Genomic DNA, 14,547 nt, shown 5'->3' with positions numbered 1-14,547 from the left:
TGCCAGGCAAATTTCCCTGGGGAGAGCATTCCACAGATGGGGAGCCACTGCTGAAAAGGCCTGTTGTTGTGTGCCTGCCTTTGGACCTCTTGAGGAGGAGGCACACGAAGGAGGGCCTCAGAAGATGATCTCAGCATTGGGTAGGTTCATATGGAAAGAGGCAGTCCTTGAGGTATTGCGGCCCTGAGCCATTTAAGGCTTTATAGGTCAAAACCAGCACTTTGAATTGGGCCCGGAAACGAATTGGTAGCCAGCACAGTCGGACCAGGATCAGTGTAATATGCTCAAACTGTCTTGCACCCGTGAGCAACCTGGTCACTGAATTTTGCACTAGCTGAAGTTTCTGAACTGTCTTCAGTGGCAGCCCTACGTATAACACACATTATACACATACATAACAGCCTCGTGATATTGCCTCCTGCAACATGGTATGCGTGAGATTGTTAATCTTAGGGTCATGGGTTTGAACCCCAGGTTGGGCAAACAATTTTTGCATTGCAGGGGGTTGGATTCGATGTCCCCTGTGGTTCCTTCTAACTCTACAATTCTATGATTCTGTGTTAGTTGATTAGTATGCAACGTTGGATATGCATATTTTAACACACATCAGTGACCAGGCAGAAGAAAGTGAATAGTGGTATAAGCAAAAAAAAAAAAGGGGGAACTTTTGGCTAGATTCCTGTGCCAAAAATTCTAACAGTAGCAACAACAACAATTTTATTATTTATACCCCGCCCATCTGGCTGGGTTGCCACAGCCATTCTAGGCAGCTTCCAACACATATTAAAACATAATATAACATCAAACATTAAAAACTTCTTGATACAGGACTGTCTTCAGATGTCTTCTAAAAGTTGTGAAGTTCTTTATCTCCTTGACATCTTATGGGAAGTGAAGGAAGGGGGATTCTCTTACTGTAAAAATCTTGAAAACTTTTCAACATTCAATAAATAATAAAAAAGAATGGTATCAGGATTTAAACCTGAATGGCAAAGGCAATCCAATACTATCCTATTTCTATGCTCTCTCTCTCACTCTCTCACCCCCCACACCCCCACACCACCACCACCAATTCTCTAGTGTTCATTTTCATTTTTCAATCACACACCACCAGCAGCCAATGGGATCCACATTTCTTGTCCCAGTTCTGTAGCTGACGTCAAGTTCCACCATCAACAGGGGGGTGGCTGTGGGGTCTGGAGGAATATAGATACACAATAAACATGATCCTGCTATGTTCCACTCATATTCTGTCCATGACTCCACTCCATTTTATCTTTGCCAGCAAAGCAGCTCCACCATTGGAATGTACCACATTTTTTCATGGTGTCAAAGGGCTTTCATGAAATCGTGAAGCTTCTCAACCACTGAATCTCAAGTACAGAATCGAGTACCTTTAAAAAATAAATAAATACATAAATGGCAATTTCAGTGTTACACAGTCAGGATTAGACAATGCTAACTACACAAATCAGAAGAGGAATACTAAACGCATGTTGATGACTACCTTTCTTTTTTGAATATCTTACAGTTGTAATAACTTTACTTAACGCTAGTGTTGACCATGTGATGAGTGGCAAATACTGGATTATTTTATTATATTCCCTGTCCAAAACATTTTTCGAAAACACAGTCTAATTGCCCTGAATTCTTAGAAGTCTTTCCCTCTGAGAACTGGTATTCTAATAATTTTCTTGCAAAGTAGCAAACTCCTTCCTGCAAATTGCTTCCTCTCTTGTTCTTTGGGCACTTCATGCTTCCAAATTATTTGATCCCAAGAGGCACTAGCAGTTGTTGTGTGTACTCCTTGATGTTCTCACTGTTTTGTAAAATGAATTGCAATTTCTCTTTAATCTCTCAGTCAAAAAAAGGTTCTTTCATTTAGCTCTATTCCTGAGTCATTAAACACATTTGAAATCTGTGGGACTATATGAAAAGCTATAGAGAGGCAGAACGATCAATGTTCCAAATACTCATTCTTTTGAATTTGGAAAGACATATTTTCCCACACAAAGTCTTCACATTTCTGAATGTTCTCTCTCTTTTTTAAAAGCTGCCACTGCCATTGTTTCTTCTATCCGCTGCTTCATAGAGGATGTGTGGATCTTTCTATGAAGGAAAAGTCATAATTAGGAAATTATATTGAAGACATAGCAGATTCAACTTGTACAGTTATGTTGCTATGTCCCTATCTGCTTCAAAATGCCCAAAGATGAGGGGCCACTTGACACTGTCAAAAATAGTCACAAAGGTCTATCCCTTTTGGACTTGTGTATAGCCTGTAGAAGAATTAAACAAAAAAGAGAGTTTTGAGCTTTGTTCCAATTACTTACATTTATGAATTCACAAACAGCCATTTTAAATTGTATCCTGTATTTCATATATACAGGAAGCTACCAGTCTCTCCCAACCCAGTCCTGTACTTACACCTGGAAACAGCATCAAAGAAAAGCTAGTGATGTCATAGTGTGGTTAAGATGATGTGGAAATGACTTAATACATTCTTGTGATGTTAACATCCCAATCTTCTCTACATCACAAAGGGTCTCCGCTTTGATCATAAGAGTCCAGGCTTAAATCAATCGGAGTACTGTGCTTGTTAATTAAAGGAGCTGGTGAACTTTTCTTTATTTCAGTGGGTCTAAATCAGCTTCTTGTTGAAATACTCTGGTTTATGAATGACAGCTGCCAAGCCACTTGTAAGATGGGTCTATATTTATAGTTTATGTCTACCATAAATGCGGTTGTACTGTTTCTCTGAGAGACGGGGGAGGGGAGAGGGAGGGAGGGAGGGAGGGAGGGAGGGAGGGAGACATAGAGAGATTTCACACAGTTAATAATTGAAATTGAGATCTTAAGTCTGGAACTATTTCCTAAGAAATGCTACTACCCAGTTTCCTAGCGTGCATGCTCTATTTAATCTCTAGTCTGAAAGCTTGTCAAAACTAATTACATCCAGAACTACAAGGCACAAGAGGTCAGCGAATTGGTAGGGCCTCCAAGAAACTACAAGGATAAATTATTTACAAAAGAGGTTTACAGTAGAAAATTGAAATTAATTCCTTGGCAACAGAAGGTTGGGGAGGGGCTAGGGTGAGACACCGACACATAGCACTTAGAAGAATGAAGGCAGCATTTTTATTCTTTTAGCAAATTGGTATCACTGCATCATGGCATGTGCAAGAATCCAGATCAATCTGTAAAGGATCGAGTTTGGCAAGTATGGGGACCTGGAACCAGGTGCAAAGTTTTTTTGTTTTTTTAAAAAATAGCTTTTATTTGGTTTTACAAAATCAATCACACAATTAACATTCTTAGAAACATTGCAAATAAAACAAGATTCTTAGGACTTCCCTCCTCACCTACATGGATTCCTTAAAAACCTGTATCAACTGCATATTATAAAGGTAAAGGTACCCCTGCCCGTATGGGCCAGTCGTGACCGACTCTAGGGTTGCGCGCTCATCTCACTTAAGAGGCCGGGAGCCGGCGCCGTCTGAAGACACTTCCGGGTCACGTGACCAGCGTGACGAAGCTGCTCTGGCGAGCCTGCACCAACGCAGCACACAGAAACGCCGTTTACCTTCCCGCTTGTAAATATCCTTTCATTCTACAAACTTATCTCCAGTGATCTGTCCACTACAGTCTCCTTGGGTGCCCATGTTTCCTGGATACCCCATTGTTAAGTTGTGGGTGAACATATCAGACGACACAGCGATTCTTCAAGCAGCTCTTGTTTATTTACAGGCCATAACAGAACTGAAGGGTTCAGCCAGCCTGCTTATATAGAGCTCCACTAGAACGCAACAGTAACCCTTTTCTGTAACTATCCAATCACTGAACGTCACTTTCAATCCCTTATTTGCATATGTGAACCTGAGTGAAAACTATCTACAGTATCCCCATGCTGGCCCAGAGTGAGAACTTCAGTACATAGCACCCATGATGACCTCAGCTGGGTGTCCGACAGGCTTTCATCATCATTATTTTTTTTTAAAGTGAAACATTTTTACTTTTAAAGAAATGAATGTGGAATTTTTTTTATTTTTTATTTGCTGTTGTTAAGGTAAGAGAAACAGAACTGGTGAGTGCACTAGTCTCAGGCTAGCCTCCCCAATGCCGTATGCTTCAGTCAAAGCTTAGAGGAAGACACCAACAGGCAATTTTTCTCATGAGGTCTTTTTCAGATGTGGAAGCAGGAAGCAGTCAAAGCTGCAGAAAACAGGAGAGATGTGTAATGGAAAAGCAGCATAAAAATAGAAACTTCTTTCTTTATTTTAGACAATAATTTTTGTTAGTTTTCAATTGCAATAATCCAATGGTAGCCACATTATAATAATGCCAAATTATAATACAATTACTAATCCCAATCATTCAGGTGCCAAATTATGTAATTTAGGTGGCTTCCCGTGAGTTAGAATTGATGGTTTGATGATTTACAATGGTACCTCGGGTTAAGAACTTAATTCGTTCTGGAGGTCCATTCTTAACCTGAAACTGTTCTTAACCTGAAGCACCACTTTAGCTAATGGGGCCTCCTGCTGCCTCCGCGCCGCCGCCGTGCGATTTCTGTTCTCATCCTGAAGCAAAGTTCTTAACCCGAGTACTATTTCTGGGTTAGTGGAGTGTGTAACCTGAAGCATCTTTAACCCGAGGTACCACTGTACTTCATTTCTGCATTGCAAGATCTTATTCATCTCAATTACATTCCTTTCAAAATAACTGTCCCTTATACAACAACTGCAATATTAAAAACAGAAACCTCCCCCTCTTGGCCTCGCTGATGTGGTCCAAAGGATAGCAGAGCAACAAAGCAAATAATACCTTAAATCAAAAGGCGCTCTGGATAGGAGTATATATGTGGGTGTTCATCCCTTCTCAGCATAATATCAAGGGAAATAATAATAATAATAATAATAATAAGAAGAAGAAGAAGAAGAAGAAGAAGAAGAAGCCACCCATGTGACTGGGTTCCCCCAGCCATTCAGGGTGGCTCCCAACAAAATATTAAAAATACAATAAAACTTCAACCATTAATACCTTCCAGACACTCAGTTGGTGTCAGGAATGAGCCAGATCCTAGTGGAACTTTACAGTTGGCTGCAGAACAGGGAGGTTTAGATTTGACACAGGCGGAACAGCAGTCAGTGCCAACTCCCCGCGACATTGGAATGCTGGTTGCCAAGGAAACAACTGAGAGCAGGCTGGAACACAGCCAAAGCTCTCAGGAAGCTCAAACAGGCATGAACAGAGACAGAACTTTGAACAGAGACAGTCTGGCAGAACAGGAAGAGGTTCAAGCTGATCCAATAAGTCCGAAGAGTTGGTGAATGGGAGGCTGTTAGACAGGAAGCAAAACAAGAGACATAACATGTGGAAGTTCAATATCTTCAGTAGGAACCAGAAGGAGTCTTCAGAAGGCTCATCTTGAGTGATAATGCTGGCTGGCAGTTTGGCTAGAGCTGTCCAGAGGTATCTGTTTTTGCAATAAATCCTCCTTTTTAATTACCTACGCTTACTGTATTATCAAGCCGGTAACAGTTGGACAGTCTATAATGCGGATGAGATTCATCCTGCCCATCAGAATTCCATTTTAGGAGTTATACAAAAAGTGGGTCTTCCAGTCCTCCTCTATTAATCACAATGATAAAAAAAGAAGAGCAGATGAAACCAATCAGCAAAAGGATACCAAACAGTAATCACATCAAAAAGGATTTAAGATGAGCTGTTTTTCCTTTAAAAAAAAGTCAGCTCAAGACAAGGGGCAAAAAGACTTTCTATAGGGGTGAGGGCAGAATGCTTTTCATTTCTGTGATAAAACACTGCTGAAAAAGAAACTGGATGGATGTCTGCATATGCATCAAAATGTGTGTGTGTGTGTTTGCATACAAATTGCATGTCTTGTACACATGTGAACAGAGGCAACTAACAACAAACATCAGGGTTACTATATACAAGTGATTTAAAAAAATGGAATTATGGTGATGTCCTAATACTATTGACAGCACATGTCTAATTATCATTGACTAGTTACAGATAGGTAGCCGTGTTGGTCTGCCATAGTCAAAACAAAAAAAAATCCTTCCAGTAGCACCTTAAAGACCAACTAAGTTAGTTCTTGGTATGAGCTTTCGTGTGCATGCACACTTCTTCAGATCATTGACTAGCATTTCAAATAGTGTACCATTCAGCCTTAAAAACCAGTGGCATGAAGTATCTTAAATATTTGTGCTCTTAGTGCACACTTATGAATATATATGGATATGCAGTATTGTTAAATATAATGGTTAGTAAAGTACAAGTGTAATATAGAAAGTATGCTTTAACTTAGTTATTGATGATGTAGCTTCATAGTTCTTCTGAAACAGTATATCATTTTTTCCTTTTCACATTTTGTAAGTGGGTTAATCTAAGTTAAACAATGTAAAGATTTACTTAAAAAACAAACCCTAAAAGAATATCAAAATGTCTTGTTTAATTTATTCCTTTTTTATTTCTATGTTGCCTTTCAAAAATAACAAAAACAACAAACATTGCCTATACTTAAATGAGAATGATGGAAAACACATTTGTGCCAATACATTTCTAATTTTATTCATGATGTTTTTGAATTGTATTTATTTTGGCTAATAACACATAAATGTACTGCGGAGAAAGGCATTCTGATTCTTTTGTTAACCATTGTGGAAGACTGGCAATCATTCATCGACTGTAATCACAAAAGACCTTGGTCTTGCTGCCCGCTATGAATTTCCAAGTCTAGATCTGGATCAGGATCCTGACCCTTTCAAGGTTACATAGAAGGATTAAAATAATAATATTAATTGGCTGTGATTTCCTCATAAGACCATTGTAAAAGCTTACCATCGCTGTTTCCTCCATTCATCATTTCTCAGAATGCTTTTCAGCCCATTGTTCTGTGTCTTGCTTTCTTCAACTTCCTTTGCTGTGTATTAGCGTTAGTTGCCTTGGTGTTAGGTACCACCTGTAAGTGAGTTTCAGAGTGAGAGGATGCAGCTCCACAGGAACATACCTCCACATGTGGTGGGAATGTCCCAAAATCCAACTCTTCTGGACATCAATCATATAAGAAATATGCAAAATATGTAAGCAAGTACAGTGGTACCTCGGGTTACAGATGCTTCAGGTTACAGGTGCTTCAGGTTACGACTCTGCTAACCCAGAAATAGTACCTCAGGTTAAGAACTTTGCTTCAGGATGAGAACAGAAATCACACGGCAGCGGCATGGCGGCAGCAGGAGGCCCCATTAGCTCAAGTGGTACCTTAGGTTAAGAACAGTTTGAGGTTAAGAACGGACCTCCAGAACGAATTAAGTTCTTAACCTGAGGTACCACTGTATAAGTCACCTCAGAACTGGCCCTACTAAACATCTTCCAAGATAATAATGCCCACTCACATCACAAAGAGCTCATAACCCACCTACTCTAAAATAGTATGGGAAACAACCTTATTAGAAAAACTAACCAACAAACTGAAACTGACATGGGGACAAATAGAAGAAGACGCCTTCACCCCAGTATGGTTAGCCTTTATCACATACACAGCCCAACAAGACTACAACAAGAACCTGCCAACAGCATATGAATCAATCTGGCTAACCTGATCCAAAAACACCCACCCACCCCACTTATACACAAAAATAAATTTCACTACAGCCAATCAAAGACAACCAACCACACCCTATTTTTTTAAAAAATCATATTTTATTAGGTTTTACAAAAGTCAACAACCAATAAAGAATTAACTAAAATCACAAAAACAACAACAAACAATACACATCAAAAATACAAACAGAAAAACAGAAAAAAGAAAAACATAAAAAAAGAAAATTTAGCATAAAAAAACTCTCTTTCAAATTAATACCCTTCCAGAACTTATTTTCCTTACTTCCACCCGCTTTCCTTTCTTGTATTCCACTTTAAAAATTAATTCAGCAAAATCAATTATTACTCTAATTCATCCTTTATCCTTCCCATTTATACTCTTGTTGGTCTTAATCACCAGAACCCCTTCATTTCATTTACAATGCCCTTAGCATTCATAAATTTTACAATGTGTTTGTAGGTAAACTTTGAACTTCTTCCAATCCTCTTCCACCTGTTCTTCTCCTTGATCTCGGATTCTGCCGGTCATTTCTGCCAGTTCCATATAGTCTATTACTTGCATCTGCCATTCTTCCAGGGTGGGTAGGTCTTGTGTCTTCCAGTGCTTTGCGATGAGTATTCTAGCTGCTGCTGCTGTAGCATACATAAAAAAGGTTCTATCCTTCTTTGACACCAATTGGCCGACCATGCCCAGGAGAAAAGCCTCTGGTTTCTTTAGGAAAGTGTACTTAAATACTTTTTTCAATTCATTATAAATCATTTCCCAGAAAGCCTTAATCCTTGGGCAGGCCCACCAAAGGTGAAAGAATGTTCCTTCCTTTTCTTTACATTTCCAACATTTATTATCGGGCAGATGATAGATTTTTGCTAGCTTGACTGGGGTCATGTACCACCTGTAAATCATTTTCATAATATTCTCTCTTAAGGTATTACATGCCGTAAATTTCATACCGGTGGTCCACAACCGTTCCCAGTCAGCAAACATAATGTTATGACCAATATCTTGTGCCCATTTTATCATAGCAGATTTAACCGTTTCGTCCTCAGTATTCCATTTCAACAGCAAATTATACATTCTCGACAATACCTTAGCACTGGGTTCTAGCAATTCTGTTTCCAATTTCGATTTTTCCACCTGGAAACCATTTTTCCTGTCCGAATTATAGGCCTCTCTTACTTGGAAATAATGTAACCAGTCATGCACCTTATCTTTAAGTTTCTCTTGGCTCTGCAATTTCAATTTGTCCCCCTCCTGTTCCAGGATTTCCCAATATTTTGGCCAGTTCGATCCCATATTAGATTTTTTCAAGGCCTTAGCCTCCATAGGTGAGAGCCACCTTGGGGTTTTATTCTCCAAAAAATCTTTATATCTGACCCAGACATTGAACAGTGCTTTCCTGACAATATGATTTTTAAATGCCTTATGTGCTTTGTCCTTACCATACCACAAGTATGCATGCCATCCAAACACATTATCATATCCTTCCAAATCAAGAATATCTGTATTCTCAAGAAGTAGCCATTCCTTCAGCCAGCAAAAGGCTGCTGCCTCATAATATAGCTTAAGGTCCGGCAGGGCAAACCCCCCTCTATCCTTTGCATCAGTAAGAATTTTATATTTTATTCTGGGCTTTTTGCCCTGCCAGACAAACCTAGCAATTTCTTTTTGCCACTTCTTGAAACAGTCCATCTTGTCAATAATCTGTAACGTTTGAAACAAAAACAACAGTCTTGGCAATACATTCATTTTGATAACTGCAATTCTACCCAGTAAGGAAAGCTTTAAGTTTGTCCACATTTCAAGATCTTTTTTCACTTCAGACCAGCACTTTTCATAGTTGTCTTTAAATAGATTAACATTCTTATAAGTCATGTTCACCCCTAGGTATTTTACTTTTTTCACCACTGTTAAGCCTGTTTCTCCCTGAAACCTTTCCTTCTCAATCGGTGTTAAATTCTTCCCTAAAACCATAGTTTTTGATTTATTCAGTCTAAACCCTGCCACCTGACCAAATTCTTGTATTATTTCCAAAGCTCTTTTAGTGCTAGGGATTGGCTCCTGTAATGTCAAAACTAGGTCATCTGCATAGGCTTTCAGTTTGTAATGTTTAGCTCCGACCTGTATACCCTGAATCTGTTGGTCCCTTCTAATCATGTTCAGCAAGACCTCCAGAACTGAAATAAAAAGCAAAGGGGAAATTGCGCAGCCTTGTTGTGTCCCTTTCTCTATCTTAACTTCTTCTGTAACTGCATTGTTCACTATTAATTTTGCCTTTTGTTCTGAGTAAATCGCCCCTATACCGTTTCCAAACCTTTCTCCCACCCCCATCCCTTGCAAATTTTTCTTCATAAAACTCCAAGAAATATTATCAAAGGCTTTCTCTGCATCAATGAATATCAGAACAGCTTTTGTATTGATGTTTACTTGTAGTTTTTCCAAAATGTCAATTAAGTTCCTCGTATTGTTTAACATATATCTGCCTGGGAGAAAGCCTGCTTGGTCTTTATGTATAATTCCTGCTAGAACTTTTTTCAATCTTTTGGCTAAAATATCCGCAAAAAAATTGTAATCCACGTTAAGTAGGGATATGGGGCGGTAGTTCTTAAGTTGTGTCTTTTCTAATTCATTTTTCGGTATGAGCGTGATGTAAGCATCTTTCCACGACTCCGGCGCTCTTTTCCCCTCCATAATTTCGTTGCAAACCTCCATTAATGGTTGAATTAGATAGTCTTTCATTACTTTGTAATATTTGGAGGAAAGCCCATCCGGGCCTGGAGACTTGCCTAGTTGCAAGTTCTTAATGGCACCTTCAACCTCCTGTTCAGAAATTCTGTCATTCAATATTGATTTATTCTCTTGAGATATATTTTGTAATCCATTTGTTTCTAAAAATTTCTCAATCTTGGTCTCATTCTGTGGCCCTTGTGCATACAATTGTTTAAAGTATCTCTGGAAACAATCTTTAATCTCCTGTAGGTTTTGTATATTCCTTCCATTTACTTCAAGATTGGTCACAGTGTTTAATTTATGTCTTTTCTTCAGCTGCCAAGCTAGCAGCTTTCCACACTTATTAGCCGATTCAAAAGTTTTTTGTCTCATTTGTTTAATCTTCCATTCTATGTCCTGATTAACCAATTTCAAATATTGTGCCTGATATAATTTAATTTCTCGCAGGATCTCCTGTGACTTTGGTTTAGTCCTTAGTCTCTTCTCTCCTTCTCCAATTTTCTCTAAAATCTTTTCTTTTCTTTCCTCTTGAAGTCTCCTCTTTATAGCATTTTGCTGAATCAAAAACCCTCTCATAACGGCTTTACTTGCGTCCCAGATTACTCTTTTTTCCACAGTTGTCTTCAAGTTTATTTCAAAATAATCTTTCATAATTTTTTGGGCCTTCTTAATAATTTCGGGGTCCCTGAACAAGGTGTCGTTCATTCTCCATCTAAAGGAACCAATCGGTGTTAATTTCATGTCCATTCTCACGGGATTATGGTCAGAGCAGATTTTTGGGCAGATTTCCACCTTCCAGATCTTGGGTGCCATCCCTCTTGTGATCCAAATTTGGTCAATTCTTGTCCAAGTCATGTTAGCTTCAGAGAAGAAAGTCCCCTCTCTACCTAGGGGGTTTTTAGTTCTCCAAATGTCAATCAAGTCCATATTGTCTGTCATTTCAAAAAAAGTCTTTGGTAGTCTTCCATCTTTTGTAACTACCTGTCTTTCAGATTTATCCATGTTTGTTGACACAACGCCATTCATATCTCCCATCAAGATAATGTTCTGATCCATGTGATCCAACAACGTCTCATGCAGTTTCTTATAAAACTCTGATTTCCCCTCATTAGGTGCGTAGACTCCAATTATTAGTACTTTCTCTCCTTGTACTTGTATTTCAATTGCTACAAATCGTCCATGTTCATCTTTAAAAAGAAATTTTGGTGACAGTTTCTCTTTTGCGTATATCACAACTCCTCTTTTTTTAACTCTGTCCGATGAGATAAATTCTTGGCCTAGTCTCTTATTTATCAATAATTTCCTGTGGAGTCTTGTTATGTGTGTTTCTTGTAAGCAAATCACATCCAATTGTTCCTTTTTCAACATGTGGAAAATTCTCTTCCTCTTGCTAGGGGAATTCAAACCCCGAATGTTCCAGGTTAACATCTGCAGAGACATGTTGTAGTTATTGTAAAGTTCCTCCAACCGCTCCCAAAAGTTGTTCTTCTTCTGATGGTTGTGTCTCTTTCTCTAATTGGTCCAGCCCCAAGGGGTGCCTTCCTAGATCAGGTGGTCCCAGTCCTAGTATCTCCAGTTCTTTTGTTCTGGCCTCCCTTCGTAGTTCTTCACCAAAATCTCTCAGGAAACTCACTTTATCTTCCTTTGATCTTATCTTTATTTTCTTTCCTTTGAATGTAAACGAGACGCCTTGCAGAAATTCCCACCTGAACAAAATGTTGTTCTTCCTTAATAGGCCTACCAGATCTCCATAGTTAGCTCTGAGATCTAATAGGTATTTTGGGATATCTTTAAAAATTTCAATTCTCTCAGTTCCAATCTCAAGTGCTTTCTGGTAATGTAGACTCAGTATTTTGTCTCTTTCTTCTTTTGATCTTAACGAAATCAAGCAGTCCCTCGCTCTGTTCTTCCTTTTGACCCTTCCCAGTCTAAAAGCACTCACTATCTTAAACTCTTCTGGATCCAGGCCCCAGAAAGTCTCAAATTCCAATGTAAGAAACTCTATTAATTCTCCTTCTTCTGTTTCTGGGACTGCTCTTATTCTCAAATTGGCCTGCTTTTCCTTAAGTTCGATCAGAGAGAATTGTGCCCTGTAATCATCCAATTTTTTGTTTATTGGCGGTATTTTTTCCTCTACCGCCAGTACCCTCTCTTTCGCTTCCTCTGCTGTCTGTTTTGTCTCCTTGGATTCCTGCAGTAACTTGTCAATTGCCTGGGTATTAGAGTTCACTTTCTGTCCTAAGTCATTCACTTTTTGTCCAAGGTCTTTAATAGTTGAAGTATTTAAATCAATCTTAGCTGTCAAATTTTGTAAGGCTGAAAGAATCTTGTCTAATGTTGTAGATTCTGGTCCTGCTCCTTTTGGTTCTTCTCTTTCTGTGACTTGTGAGACATGAAGACCTGTTACAGATGCTCTTCTGTGGTGTTGTTGCTGCTGTGCCAGCAATTGCTGCTGTTGTCTAGTTTTATATTTTGTTGCTTTCTCTTGAGGCTTCTCCTGAGGCTTATCTTGTTGTTTGTCTTGATCCATGCCTGTGCCTCAGAGAGTCAAGGTCACTCACACAGCTCTCACAACTCCCAGGTTTGTTTCCCAGCAGTAAAAAAAAGGACAGCTGCAGTGGAAAATCCCCAGCTATAACACAAATTTCCTCTAGGGGAGCAGAGTAGCAAAATGTTTCATGAATGATGATTGTAAAACAGTAACTTCATAAGTATGCCAATGTTACACAGATAGCAACAGTTACAAGCTCAGATATTCCCTTAAAAAGTTGCCATTCTCTTGCAGAGATCTGCAGTATTGATTACAATGTCTATAAAACGGTGCATTCAGAGTGACCTTTCAATTATTTAAGGCAGTCCGATATCAAAGATTGAATGGTGGGTTCTATCCCCCCCTTTCCCAACTTGTGGGGGGGGGGCTCGTCTGTCAGGCAGTGAGATTTAGCTCTTTATGATAAGTCAGTTTCTTTGGTTCAAAGCTCCTTTATCCCTTGCTTTTGTTCTGTCTACAGATCGGCAAAGCGGGCTTCCTGTTTAAACTTTGCTGATTTCAGATTCAAATTCAAGATCAAAGTCCAGGATCAAAGTGTCAAAGTCAAAGTCAAATTCCAGGTTCACTTGTATTAAGTCCTATTCTTTGATCCTTTCAAATTTCCCCAGTTCTTACTCACGGGTAGATGTTTCAGTTCGATGTTCACAGGAAAAAGGTCAGCGCTCTCCGGCAACTGCTGTGCAGCTTCACTCCGCAGAAGTAGCGATCGACTCCCAGCACAGCGCCAAACCCCCGCTCCGCTCCGGAGCTCTTTACAGAGCTCCTTTGACAGTTCGGGGGGGCGCTCAGCATGCCCACTGAGTCCCACGGCCCCAGGCTTCTCCCGCCTGTGGGTTTTTTTTAGGGTCCTTCGCTTCGCTGCAGCGGTGGACCCGATTTCTGCGGAGCTTCTCCCTCCAGTTAGAGGGAATCCGCCATTGCCGATAGGCGCCGCCTCCGGAGGCTCCGCAACCAACCACACCCTAGGCCACCCCAGCCTCTCTCACCACCAAAGAAACACAACAAGTAAATAGTAAAGAGAACCCACACAAGTGATGCTGACACAAAACCCCACACATACACTAAGTAGAAGAATAGAAGCATTGCCACCTGACTCCACCCCACTCAACATTCCCCCCTCTCCCTCTTTCACCCTTTTCTTCCTAACCTAACTCATGTCTCACAACAAATGAAACTGATCTGTAGAAAACGCAGCTTGAAAAAAGAGACAATGCATGTATTTTTGTAAACTAAGAAATCTTTAATGAAAATATATATTTTTAAAAATACTTCCCTTGCTGTGGGCCTCTTAGCGCTACACCCATCACTTTGCTTGCTGCCAGTAGCATACATTTACCCCTTTGCTTAGGTCCTGGGTGATCTTCATGAATCCATAAAGGCATTGTAATCGCCCTACATTCCTCTGTCTTTTTCACTCACTCGTTCACTACTTCCTTGCCTTTGCTCTCTGTCTTCTCTGTCCCCTTTCGTCATCCACTCTGCTTCTGGGCTTCGTGTCTCCCATTTCTAGATCCCCTTTCCTCCTGTCTTTCCAAGCCCTTATTCATCTGCCTCCCCACAAAACTTGTTTTTCTGTAGGACCTGTGTGGTGACATTTTCATTCTAATAAAACTGACCTTTCATTTTCTTCACTGGAGCTGCA

General features: G+C 39.8%; 1 long non-coding RNA gene across 1 annotated transcript; it reads right to left on the bottom strand.

The window, feature by feature from the left end:
• Window positions 1-1,558: 1,558 nt before the first annotated feature.
• On the bottom strand, window positions 1,559-2,744 carry LOC310826991. Its single transcript, XR_014556102.1, has 2 exons — window positions 2,334-2,744; window positions 1,559-2,109 (listed from the first exon to the last, which is right to left on the bottom strand). It is a non-coding gene; the product is annotated as an uncharacterized lncRNA (long non-coding RNA).
• Between the last annotated feature and the right edge of the window lie 11,803 nt (window positions 2,745-14,547).

The sequence above is a fragment of the Podarcis gaigeae genome (assembly GCF_964106915.1).
Source record: "Podarcis gaigeae genome assembly, chromosome: 11".
NCBI classification, from domain to species: Eukaryota; Metazoa; Chordata; class Lepidosauria; order Squamata; family Lacertidae; genus Podarcis; species Podarcis gaigeae.
The sequence above is the reverse complement of the archived record's forward strand: the minus strand, read 5'-3'. Positions and strand labels throughout refer to the sequence as shown.